Source organism: Hippoglossus stenolepis, chromosome 12 (assembly GCF_022539355.2).
Source record: "Hippoglossus stenolepis isolate QCI-W04-F060 chromosome 12, HSTE1.2, whole genome shotgun sequence".
NCBI classification, from domain to species: domain Eukaryota; kingdom Metazoa; phylum Chordata; class Actinopteri; order Pleuronectiformes; family Pleuronectidae; genus Hippoglossus; species Hippoglossus stenolepis.
This window is the reverse complement of record NC_061494.1, coordinates 18,252,145-18,264,441: the sequence shown is the minus strand read 5'-3', so window position 1 is coordinate 18,264,441 and position 12,297 is coordinate 18,252,145. Positions and strand designations below refer to the sequence as shown.

The following is a 12,297-nucleotide window of genomic DNA, read 5'->3' as shown; positions in this document are numbered from 1 at the left end:
TATTCCACAGGAGGCCAAAACAAACCTGACACGTTGCCTCAGTCTTCTCGTCAGGAGGTCGCGAGGTGAAGAGGCTGCTTCTCCCACTGTGATGTATCACACGAGATAAAAAGAAGCACGGCAGATGTTCATTTTCACTCCCGACATGTCAGTTTGTGGAATGAATGGGCCGATATCAAGTAGTGTGATCACAACAATAAATATATGAGGCTCTTGGTATTGGGCTCTTCCTCAGAAAGAAGGAGGTTGGGGGAAGGTGGAGGTGTGAGGTCTCCTGGCTGTGTTTAACAACGTGGTGTCATTTGTCCCGTCCCGACAGGTGCAAGAGATGTCAATGAGTCACAGTCACACTCCTCAGAAGGGGTCTCAGCCCACATAATTAAAAACACCTCTATATGAAATACGTTGTTTAAATGTAACTCGAAGGTCGGATTTTCCACCATCTGAATTGGATTTAGTTTCTTGAGGCTGGTGTTCAGGTTACAGGTCCCAAAAGTGACTCGTTGAAAGGTCAGGTGATGAAAAATGTAGTTTTAGAGCAGGACAGAATGAAGGTTAGACTGGTTTCTTTTTCCTTGTGGGGAAGTTGCAAACAGTTATGTCATCACGCAGATCAACATCTCTGAAGGAAAGTGCCCAGATGGGAGTAAAGGGTATTTTTATGCAGAGTGATAGAAGCAAATACATTTTCTCTCTCTGCCTCAGTCACACACACAAATTAGTTTTTTCAATCCCTATAAGGGTTAATCACTGACATGTTGAATACCTTTAACCACCCATTAAATGCCTAAAACCTGTCCTTACCTAATCCTAATTATAAGTATGTTCCTTAAACCAAGTGTTAACCCTCAAAAGAGAGTTTCTATTTTGGTCACCACAGTATCATGTGTCCCTGTGGGTTCCAGCAGGAATAAAATAGGTCCACACACACATAGGAGGCACACATTTGTTGTCCTGTTTGTTTGCTCGTTCTACCTATTTGCTGTAGCGTTCATATATAAATGTTTTAAGCTGCCATTGAATCATAGCTGTGAGGTTATGATCCTGCCGACTAACCTTCATTAACCACGTGGATCTCAGCATTTCACTGCATATTAGTTTCCCAATCATTCCTATTGCTCTGAAATCCTCTTGTGCACATTTGTTTAAATAACATAACATCCAGGGACAAGTAGAGCTGAGGGGGAACACAGACAATGCATCACTTAATGGGAACGCCGGCATAAATGGTATTGACCACTCCAGTGAAAGTATGATCCATCAATTGAAACCTTGTTCACAGTGTTTGTTACTGCAAAGCCACTGTAACTAAGTGGAGAGAGAATGAGTCATTTGTTAACAGCATCCAGCACCATGCAGACATTTATCAAAATTAATTGGCAAGTTACATTACAGCATTTAAAATGAACCACTAAATGAAATAATAAGATATCAGTTTTAGTTTTTACTGGAAAATTCATACTCTAATATATAAGATTCACTTTGTCATTCAGACGCAAGTGCACAGTAAGAAATTGTGTTGCAACCAGCTCACAAATATAAATTAGAATGCCAAAACTTAACAAACAAACAAAACAAATACAGGCGCAGGTTTGACTGTGGAGATACAAACAGCTGCTGTGACCACAGTCCTGACTCCTGCACCACTCATCCAGTGTTTTTTAGCTTCCTCAGCCAGGAGGCCGTCATCCTCTCGTCCACGATGTCTGTTCGTGTGTGACAGTGGCGATTGTGTTTCCATTTCTTGGCTCTCGACCTCCCGGTGCCTGTAGATTGTCTCACACCTGCTGTTGTGGCCTGGAGGGTGAATAACTCAGCACGTTTGTGAGAAAATCTTCAAAATGACACACTGGCGAAACGATCATGACAAAAGCGATATTGTTTGTGGTGTACGTGCAGTAAATATTTATTTTTTTGCACATGTATGACACGTTTTGGGGTATTTGGATGAAATGTGAACGTCTTTTTGTTTCTGAAGGATAATTTACTGGAAATGTGTTGTGTAGTTGTTTGTCAGGTGCATTTTGTATTTGCGAAAAACAAAACACATTAGTTTGTTAATGGCTTTTTATATTTGGCATGAATTTAGCTCCATATCTGGTTTGTTAAGTAGGTATAAAAAGTATGTGAAGTAAAAAGAACGAGTGGATATTTGTATACACCAAACATATAAAACACACATTTGAATATATCCATTAATATGGTGTTTTGCATGCACTTGAATGTAATTACACATATCGCTATCTATCCATCCATCCATCCATCCACTTTTTTCTTCCACTGTTTCTGTCGTGATTTCCCTCATTTCTCTCTGTCTTCTCCTCCGTCCTCTCCGTCTCCTCCCTGAGCCAACTCCTCTCGAGCCGTCCTCCTCTGCCTGGCACGGAGTGGAGCCTTTAGGTGCTGCATCACCCTCTGTCAGTGTTGTGGGGGGCTGGAATCAATCACTGTGCATCTAATGCAGTGCTTTAGCATACAAATAGTCCTCTGAGGTTGATACTCTCCATAGGGAAATCAAGTGATGCACTCTTTATGCTATAGGTACCCTAGCTGGCATTTTCAGCTGTTACATTAAGTAATCAATTTCTTCTGATTTCTATTATGGCTGGCATGGTGTGTTTTTTTTTATCACAGATTATGCAATCAACTCAGCAGGAGAAATAAAAGTTGGCCTTTTGAATGTCTTTGTTAATGCCTGTCACAGGATAATGGCTTTCAAGCAGCAGGGCGCAGCCATTAGAAATCCTAGGATGCCGACAGGTCAATACCTTGTCTTGTGTTTACTCCTGAAGTCTCTGCAACACCTTTAGATTCAGTGCAGTCGACATTTATTTTAGTTCTGACCTTTCTCGGGACGGCCAGTGAATCAGATCATTACACCTCAAATCTCTGGATCCTCTACGCTAATATATTACTCACCAAAAATGAAATTGTCATCCTCCTTGACGCCCCTGGGTTCCGCTCAACGCTCCCGTGTTTCCTACGTGTCACACCCTAAGAGAAAGTGAATATGACATATCACATACTGTTACTCAGGGAAACCCTAAGAGTTTTAAAGGCCCGTGCAACCAGGAGAAATCAACGGTTCCCCTGCAGAGGACGGACGTTGTCTTGGCGTGTTCGGTGTGTTCCCACCTTATATATGCCAGGTTCACGTTGCCCATAGGCCTCTGGCAGGATGAACTTCTAACCTGCCAATTATGCAGCGGATTGGATAGAAGCTCGTCTATTCTCTATAGATTTCCTGCTGCTGTGTGCGGCTTGGATTGATCACATCCAGCAGTTACTTGGAAACGGAAGCAGGAACAGGGATGCTGACGGGCAGATAGCATTTAGCAAACAAACATGTACACATATATAAATAACCCAGGATGCACACACACACACACACACACACTCCTGGAAGACATAATGCCCATATAGTCTGCCTGTATTTACAAGGTTATGCTTCCACAGAGAAGAACTATGTTGTGTATTGTCTGCTCATGTAGCTTTAAGCATATTAGTTTTCTTGCCCCACCCTCATTGCAGTAAACCCTTTATTCCTGCTGGGCCTCGGGCATCCCGTCAAACATTAGCCACAGCCTCGTCAGGCACAGCAGGCTTCTACAAATGGCTTGTGCTCGTAAAAGATACGTCTGCAAGTGACTAACATATGTGCACTGCTCCATTGACCATATGTGCATGTATGGGCTGCACGTGTGCTGATAATCCTAACTGCCTTGTTGTTATGCACGAGGTGAAAGACAGGGCATCCAGGTCTTTTTTGAACCCAGTGCATCACAGGCACGACTGTCACTGAGTCATTGAGTTTTTATTAGCACGTTGGTTTGATACAGTTTATTTTTTGTTATTTGTTTAAGCCTATTTTCTCAAATAGCTGCGGTTCTGTCGCTACATCATTACCTCCGCCAAGGTCTGTTTGTTAGCAGGATTAAAAACTACCAAACCGATTTCCATGGAATCTTGTGGAGGGGTGTGACACAACCTTAAAAATAAGCTATACGATTTCTTTTGCAGATTAGCCACAGGGGGCTGATCCAGTTTTGCAACATTGACATTGATCTCTTAAAGATAATAATTCATGGATTGCAGAGTGTGCGATTTGGTGCAGGTCTTGTGCATTTAAATGTGGTGTCATGGGGAGACTCCACTGAGTGAGTTCTAGTTTTATACTTTGCAGAACATTTTTGAATTTCTTCTGCAAAAACTTACTAAACACAGTCAAAACTTCCTCCCAGCCAATAACAGTAAATCTCATTGTTGAAACAAAGGCTTTAAAATGTCAAACTGTGTTTCTCATGCTCACACGTGATCAGTGACAACTCAGCCTGGATGATATTCATCTCAACACAAACATTTCTTCACAGGTGTCAGTGTTTTTACTTCTATTCAAAGTAAACACTCGTACAGAATCAGTATAATGTAGAATACAATTACCTGACGACATATGTCCACAATACAAACTAATGTTCCTGTCTGAACCTTTTTATATACAGTCCATGGTCTGAATACAATATTCCATCTACTTCAAATTCAATATTATTATGTTTTGTTCCATGACAATTGAAGATTTTGTATTTATATGGAAATACAGCGTAAATACAGCGGCAGAAAAATGCTAATTCTGTTCTGAGAAGATCAACTCCCGGCTGTGATCATTTCAGTTGGTGTTTTGACTCTCCTGATATTTGCTAAAGCAACCGAGGAAAACTGTAAAAATGTCAAATATTAAACGTACTTGTTCTTTTGTGTCTGTGGCCCAACACAGCGTCTCCCTGCATCAGTCTGCAGCTGATGAAAAGACTGAGCAGTAGTAGGTAACTCCACATCTGGACCCAGCTGAGCTCCCTCAGACGGACGTGGAGAGAGAAAACAGAAAAACAAACGTCACTGCTCTTTTATTCAGTCCGTTCTGAAGCAGGTGGGCACCTGTGCTGAGTCACTTCTACATTCAGACAATGGAAGACAATAAAAATAGATTAAATTTCAATGTTGTGAAATGAGAAAAGAAAAACACTTCCCTCCATAAAGAAAGCCTAATTAAAATAGCGCTGATTTGTGACCTTAGATTTTAACTTGAGTCTAATTAGCCATTTGAAGCTGAAATGTTTGCTAATGGTTTAAGTAAATGACACATGCAAATACAGTTAAGAGTTTGTTTTAAAGATTAATGGAAGAAAAACAAGCGTGTAATTGTTAAGAGGACGCACCAGACCCGGCTCCATCAAATCCACCATTTCTGCATCTTTGTTCTCGTGCATTGACACTTTGTCTTCAAGATCAATGCAGTCAATCAGTAAAGGTTAGAGGGTTAAACGATTCAGGCAAACAAATCGCTCTCAAACGCTCCTCAGCCATTGACAGGCCCTCACTCGAGTCTGTCCAAATAATACAGACTTAGTAATGGAAAGATGGACCAGTAACCCAATCTACTGGTTGTAGTGGTGAGTTAGAACCAAGATAACGGGTGTGAGGGGTGCATGGTAACACAGTCTGGACCAAAAGACCAAAATTCAGTTCGGACAACAGAGGTCATCTCTGTCTGGATCAAACTGAACCAGACAGGTCTTTTGCAGTGTGAACATTTTTTGGGGGGATAGTTTGGACTTTTGGGCAGGAAGCTGAGACAGTGTTTAACAGAAGAAGAAGAAAAAAGAGGCAGCTGGAAGTGGCCTTCACCTCTGACAACAGTGTGAACCACGAGGGAGTTCGTTTTGCTGGTGGTAATAACATAATACTATTACAGTGGCAATGAACTAACCGAAAAGAAACTGCTGAATTTATTTTCTCCATTCAAATTAGATCAACAATAGCTTTTTATGCACTTTATTAAAAAATGTTAGAAAGCACAATAGCCGAATTAACAACAATCTAACCTGTTTTGATTTTGAGATAAAACACCCAATATTAAATTTGAAAAGAATACACTTACTGCACAATGGTACAGATTTGAATCCTTCAACATGTTATTGACATTGACCGGGGGTGCACTCGTGCGTTTTGTTCCTCCTCTGAATGGGCCGAGTGCATCTGTGGTTGGAGGCGGTCTTCTGCTGGCTGGGTCAGCCCCGATCCGAACTGGGCGTGTAGCAGCTGCCTCTGCATTTCATTGACCTACGCCTGTAATTACAGTGTGAAAATATCAGCTGTCCTCTCACGTAAATGTCGTCCCAGACTGAACAAAGTTTAATCGAAACAGAAGCCCTTGTCTGATCTGACACGTAGGTTATGAATGCTGATGGCAGTGATGGGCTGGGAGGAGAATATATACACTTTCTTTTAGGCTTTCGCGCCCCAAAGGAAAAATTATACCTCTGCATTAAAACACCATTTGTGTGGGTTGTAATTAAACAATATAGTTTAAAATAATTCAAGGAAAACCTCATAAATTACTCACATATATATATATATATATATATATTGCTGCACTGAACTTTATAGAAGCTTCTGCACATATTTGTGAAAGGGAAGCTCCACAGTCTAAATAAAAAGGCTTTCCTGCTGCTACATGTTGCCGAGCTTTCAAAGTGAGGAGTGGAACGCAAATTGCTCGCCAAAATTGCATAGGAAAGCTTGATGTAATACAGCGCATCAAAACGGATGTCATCTCAAAATTTACATTTAGAGAGATACTCAACACGAACACATCTCAATGGGGGGGAGCTACTTTTTCCTTGTCACTCGCTCTTAATGTAAGATGGCAAAAATGTTAAGTAGGTTCTGTTTGCGTAACCTTTTCCCAATTGCGCAATTAATGAGCGCATCCACCCGGTGTTTCACCTCAATCATTTCAGTGAGTCAGCGAAGACTGAAGACAGTAACTTTGTCATGTACAAGAACACAACAAGTTTCCTCACACATCTGCCCATGTGTATAATGATGCATGCAGTCATATAGCAGATCTCTGAGTCAAGGTTAAACTGACACGCAAACTTCCCCTTTAGAAAGCTATAACTAGTCTCCCATTAAAGATGGCAGGATACTTCACACTGTGCATGTGCAGCCATGTCCACGTCCTGTTGATATGGAAGGTTACACCCATGAAAGGACAGAAACGATACACTGTATATAAAAATGCATTTCCTCTTCCTCTATGCTATTGGTCAACCTAGCTTCCAGCCTACGACGGCCACGAGAGGAAAGTAAAGTACAAGATGAAGGCAAACGGGCAACATGAGATACGTAATGACGTGGGGAGAGATTTTGCTTCTACTGTAGCATTGTTCAGCGTCTATTTTTATCTTTAACTGATCAAACACCGCTCGCAGGCTCACCAGTGGTTGAGACTATATCTGCAAAATGATATTCCCTGTGCCGTGAATAGATATAAGGATGAGTATTGTGGTGTTTGCCTGGAAACACTCAACCACCTATGATGCACAGTAAATCAATATTTTCTTTTCAATGACACTGGTGAGACATAATCATTGTGTAATGTTATCACAAGCTACAAGAGACGGAACACGGCGAAAACAATATGTTGTTTTCTCCATCGTCAGTAAGTTGAACCCATTAATGACGATGAGGGTTTGTCTCTCTTCAATCTCTCTTTCCTTTGCTTCCCTTTTCCACCTTCTTCACATATTTTCTTTTGTTTGTCGACATCCTCATGCATATCAATGACATCACAATTTGAATAGCTGGATCGATAGGGTGTCCGTCATTGTTTGAATATGCCAAAACAAATGTCACCTATCACAGTCTGCATCCTTGCGCAAAGAGCACAGGGCTTAGTCATAGAAGAGCCTGAACTCCGGATTCGTCTCGGCTCCCTTTGTGTGTAAGTGAGCGCTGACTTCTCTCTTCGCTCCTGAGCTACATTGTTGGCAGCGAGAATCAAAGCACAATAAATCTCCCCCAACGAGGAAATAACAGCTTCCGCCATCTAAAAAAAACTACCCTTCATCCCTGGATGCTCTGCCGAATACGTGGAACTACCTCCACTAATATAAGTACAGGACATCTGACGCACTCGAGGGGAGGAGAACGACGAATGCAAAAATGAGGCAAATATCCGCTATTGTACAGGAGCCATCACAGGGACTGATAAACTTAAATGTGGAGGCATTAGTTACAGCTGCAGCCACGCTCCAGTCAGTGTGTGATGGAAATCTTCATCGCTCAGACAGCAGTATCCTTTGATAATGTAACATCATGCTTCAGTGCCTCCTACGGAAACTCCTGATTCCTCAAACCGGCTGCACGGCGTCTTGAACACTACATTTTCTCAATATGTTACAATCTAGTGCTGCTGTAAACTGTTGTGTGCTTACAACGCAGCCCAAAAAAATGCTGATCGGTTATGCTCTGCAGCTATTTACTGTGTGTGCAGAAATTCAGGGGGGAAATCACAGATAATAAATATCAGTGACATCAGGCACCTCTGATTCCATCTTTTCTATCTCTACGTCCAACCCTCACTTTCATTATCAGTTCATTCTTTCATATCTCCCTCTGTCTCTCTCCCTCCATCACTTTCTTATCGGTCTCTCCTCCCCTCTTCCCCTCCAGGGCAGTGTGGCCTCCACGATAACACAGGGTCATAAATGGCTGCAGACTTGGGTGGGAAATCGCTAATGGTCAAGCGGTTAGCTCGAGAAAAAGCAGCGGCGTGTGTCGACAGCCACGGGGGGGCCTGTGGAAATCTTATTGGCGGATTTCACTCAAGCCTGACCTTTCTCATCGGGGAGCAGAGACCATCGACTGTCTAGCGACCAAATAACCCACTTTAACCCCAGGATTAACAAACACCACACTGAGGAAGGGAAGAGTCAATGAAATAAACAAGTGTCTCATGCTGGGAAGCGTCATGCACATCCACACTTCTGCATATCCCCCCCAGGTAGTTTATCTGTTGTCAAAACAAACACCGCACCAGATAAAAAATCCTGGAGTCTCAGCCCATTTTGCACAAATTTCACACCTCATCCACTTTTGGGGATTCATCTCTGCCAGTATAAAAAAAATCCACACTCTCTGTGTTCTACAGTCCTTATCACACTACCACTACTGTCAGGCTGAGGTGGCGTGACACGACAGACGTGTTCTACCTGCAGGACACACGGTTGTTGTCAGTTGCTTCCTCTCACTTCATGCACCGTCACCAACCAATGGGAGTCAGCCGTGCTGTGGCGAGAATGAAAACTCCTCACGGGAGGGGAAACCTGAATGATTGCAAATGATTTGGCGCAAACAGTTGCGTCATGAGTGAGTGTGTCCCGTTGCTGTTGGCCGCTCCGGTACTCTCACCTCTGCCCGGCAGCCCAGAACTGCGAGTCTGTCGCCGGGATGTGCAGAGCTCCGACAGAAACTACAGGCGTCATGGCGAGTTACCGTCGGCTGCCAACGCTCCTGTCAGCAGCCCGGCAGGAGAGACACTGCACGGTGCGGTGGGTATTCACAACTGAGCTATGACCAAGACGCCAACTTTGTCTGCATGAATACAAAAGCGGATGAAATCGCCACTTTTGCTTCTTCATTCACGGTCTTGTTGTAAAGCATCAGCGTTGTAAACATTTCAGAGGTTGCAGAATCACTGACATCTTTCAAATCGCTTTTTAAAACACACATAAAAAACATGTTTATAAGCCTTTCATTAATCCTAGTACACTTTCTTTATTACCCACTTGTGTTGTCTGTTTTATTATGTTACTGTTAATATGTTAATGCAGGGATTTAATGCTTTGCTTCTGCAATAATTAATTCCCTAATCTTTTTTTTTGCCTCAGCCCTGAAATGTTTTAACCTGTTTAAATTATGCAAAGCACTTTGTGACAGTGTTTTGAAAAGTGTTGCATATATAAAGTTACATTATTATAATTAGTATACTATATTATTATTATATATTTTGTGACATTCAGTCTATGTGATTCACACAGTCCCTGTACAGAGGGTTTACACGCATCATTCATGAGTAATGAGTACAGGCCCAACACATCTGCTGTGCACGTTCACACACGCCTCACATGCGTCACACATTTGCATAAAAGTTTGAGAATATAAGTGTGCATATACACACAGTTAAACACACAGCATGCATGTTGGATGAAGCCTCAGTGGAGCCGCCACAAGTGAAACATGTGGGATATTCACTGTGGAGGCAAAGCTCAGCGGTGACACGTGAAAAGAAACGACGAGAGCTGGGCAGCAAAAAAGAAAAAGAGACGAGAGGAACAGTGAGACATGAGAAACGTGGGATTCGATTCCTCTCCCGTGACAAGACTCAGCCTCTGGTGAACGCAGTTTGCTGAACCTCCTCCCTGCGATGGGACTGTGTGTGGACAGAGACTGTGTCTGTGGCTTTAAATAGAATTATGTCACTGGAGGTATTTTGTTGAGTGTGGTATTCGGATAATAGGGTCTCATATAAACATACTGTATAGGAAAGTTAACAAATCAGTGTGTTCGGTCTTCCTCTCCTCTCCTCGTCTCCTCTCGTCTCCTCTCGTCTACTCTTCTCTCGTCTCCTCTTCTCTCGTCCCCTCTCCTCCTCTCCTCTCCTCGCCTCCCTCTTCTCTCTTCCTCTTCTCTTCTCTTCTCTTCTCTTCTCTTCTCTTCTCTTCTCTTCTCTTCTCTTCTCTTCTCTTCTCTCCTCTCTCCTCGTCTCCTCTCGTCTCCTCTCGTCTCCTCTCGTCTACTCTTCTCTCGTCTCCTCTTCTCTCGTCCCCCTCCTCTCCTCTCCTCTCGCCTCCTCTCTCCCTCTTCCCTCTCTTCCTCCTTCTCTTCTCTTCTCTTCTCTTCTCTTCTCTTCTCTTCTCTTCTCTTCTCTTCTCTTCTCTTCTCTTCTCTTCTCTCCTCCTCTCCTCTCCTCCTCTCTTCCCCCCTCCTTCCCTCCTTTTCTCTGCTTTCTGTCACAGCTTTGGCTCCTGCTGAAGACAGATAACGGGAACCGGAGGTTTATATTTGCTTTATTGAGCGTTGGATTCACAAGTGTGTATTCAGCCCTGATGGATGTTCCTTATGAGCCGTGCCCAGTGCGAGCGTGAGCGTCCCTGCATTGTCTATACGGGAGTCTGAGCGTGCGTGTGGTGTAATGTGTGTAGGTTGTCAAAACTGATCCGCATGGAGTGTAGAGGCAAAGGGTGAAGGAAAATAAAGACAACTGGGAATATATTAGTGTTTGCTTTACATCGGCAAATGGCTTCACACTGCACACGAATATGTGACGTATAGCTGGCTCCACTGTGAGGGTTGTGTAACACGAAGATAACAACGACACCGAAGACACAAAATCCAAATTACTCCTTTATCCCATTTCAGTCTGTTTTTCCGAAGCCTCCTCCCTGCTTGTCATTTTCGTCTCGTATCAGTTCAGCTCTCAGAGGTTAGATAACAGATAATACTCCATCTCATCTCTCCTTGCACCGTGATATTAAACACATGGTGTTTTTTTTATTTCATAGTTCACTCCCCCCCCCCTCCAGGAGCTGCGGCTCTGACAAGGAATCATTACTGAACTGGGAGGAAACTACTCCCTGATTTTGTTTTTTCTCACTTTCACCCTAAATGTTGTCCGATGTACTGACGGTGCCATCCTTCTTTAGCACCAAAATGAGACTTTAATTAAACCATCTATTTCCTCTCAAGTTTAATTTACAAAACCCTCTCACCGCCGGGGCTGAACTTGACATTGTAAGTCACGTACACTCAGCCGTAACACGCCTGCATGTTGGAGTCGCTCCCCAGAGACGTCCCCTCTCTCTGCTGTGCACTGGTCCTCCGTGATGGACCATAAGATTATTATTATTATCGCCACACATCATGAACACATGTACACATAACAAGGATTTATAAACAGTATGTAACAATGCAAATATACAATAAAGTCTATGACAAGTAAAAGTCCTGCTTGAAAAATAGCGTGAGGTTAAAAACTGAACATGAACTGAACTGAACTGACTCACACCCACACCAAAGGGTCACGAGATCAATCTGGTTGGTCCTGAGTTTAAAAAACAATACAAAATAAATAAATGAATAATAACTAAATACAAAACAATCATCTTTGTTTTCAAACTATTCTCTAACCTTTGCTCATTTCTTTGGACCCCAATTTTTTTATTATTATAGTAACACTGAAGTGAATATTTCACCTCCTCCGACTGGGTAATGCTTTTGTCTGCATTTGTTTGTTGTCAGGGTAAAAGTACTCAACCGATTTCCATGACAGTTTATGGAGGTATGGGGCGTGACCCAAGAAGGAGCCCGTTACATTTCTGTGCAGATCCAGATCGGAGGGAGCGCATCCAGGATATTCTTTTCAATTTATTTAATGTTGTGAGAGTGTGTAGATTC

General features: G+C 42.7%; 1 protein-coding gene and 1 long non-coding RNA gene across 5 annotated transcripts in view; one reads left to right on the top strand and one right to left on the bottom strand.

Annotated features, from left to right (window-relative positions):
* Positions 1-12,297, top strand: part of grid1a (glutamate receptor, ionotropic, delta 1a) — a 213,343-nt gene that overhangs the window by 29,057 nt on the left and 171,989 nt on the right. The gene's annotated exons all lie outside the window — the stretch shown is intronic.
* On the bottom strand, positions 1,470-4,863 carry LOC118119482. Its single transcript, XR_004698091.2, has 3 exons — positions 4,742-4,863; positions 2,920-2,994; positions 1,470-2,415 (listed from the first exon to the last, which is right to left on the bottom strand). It is a non-coding gene; the product is annotated as an uncharacterized LOC118119482 (long non-coding RNA).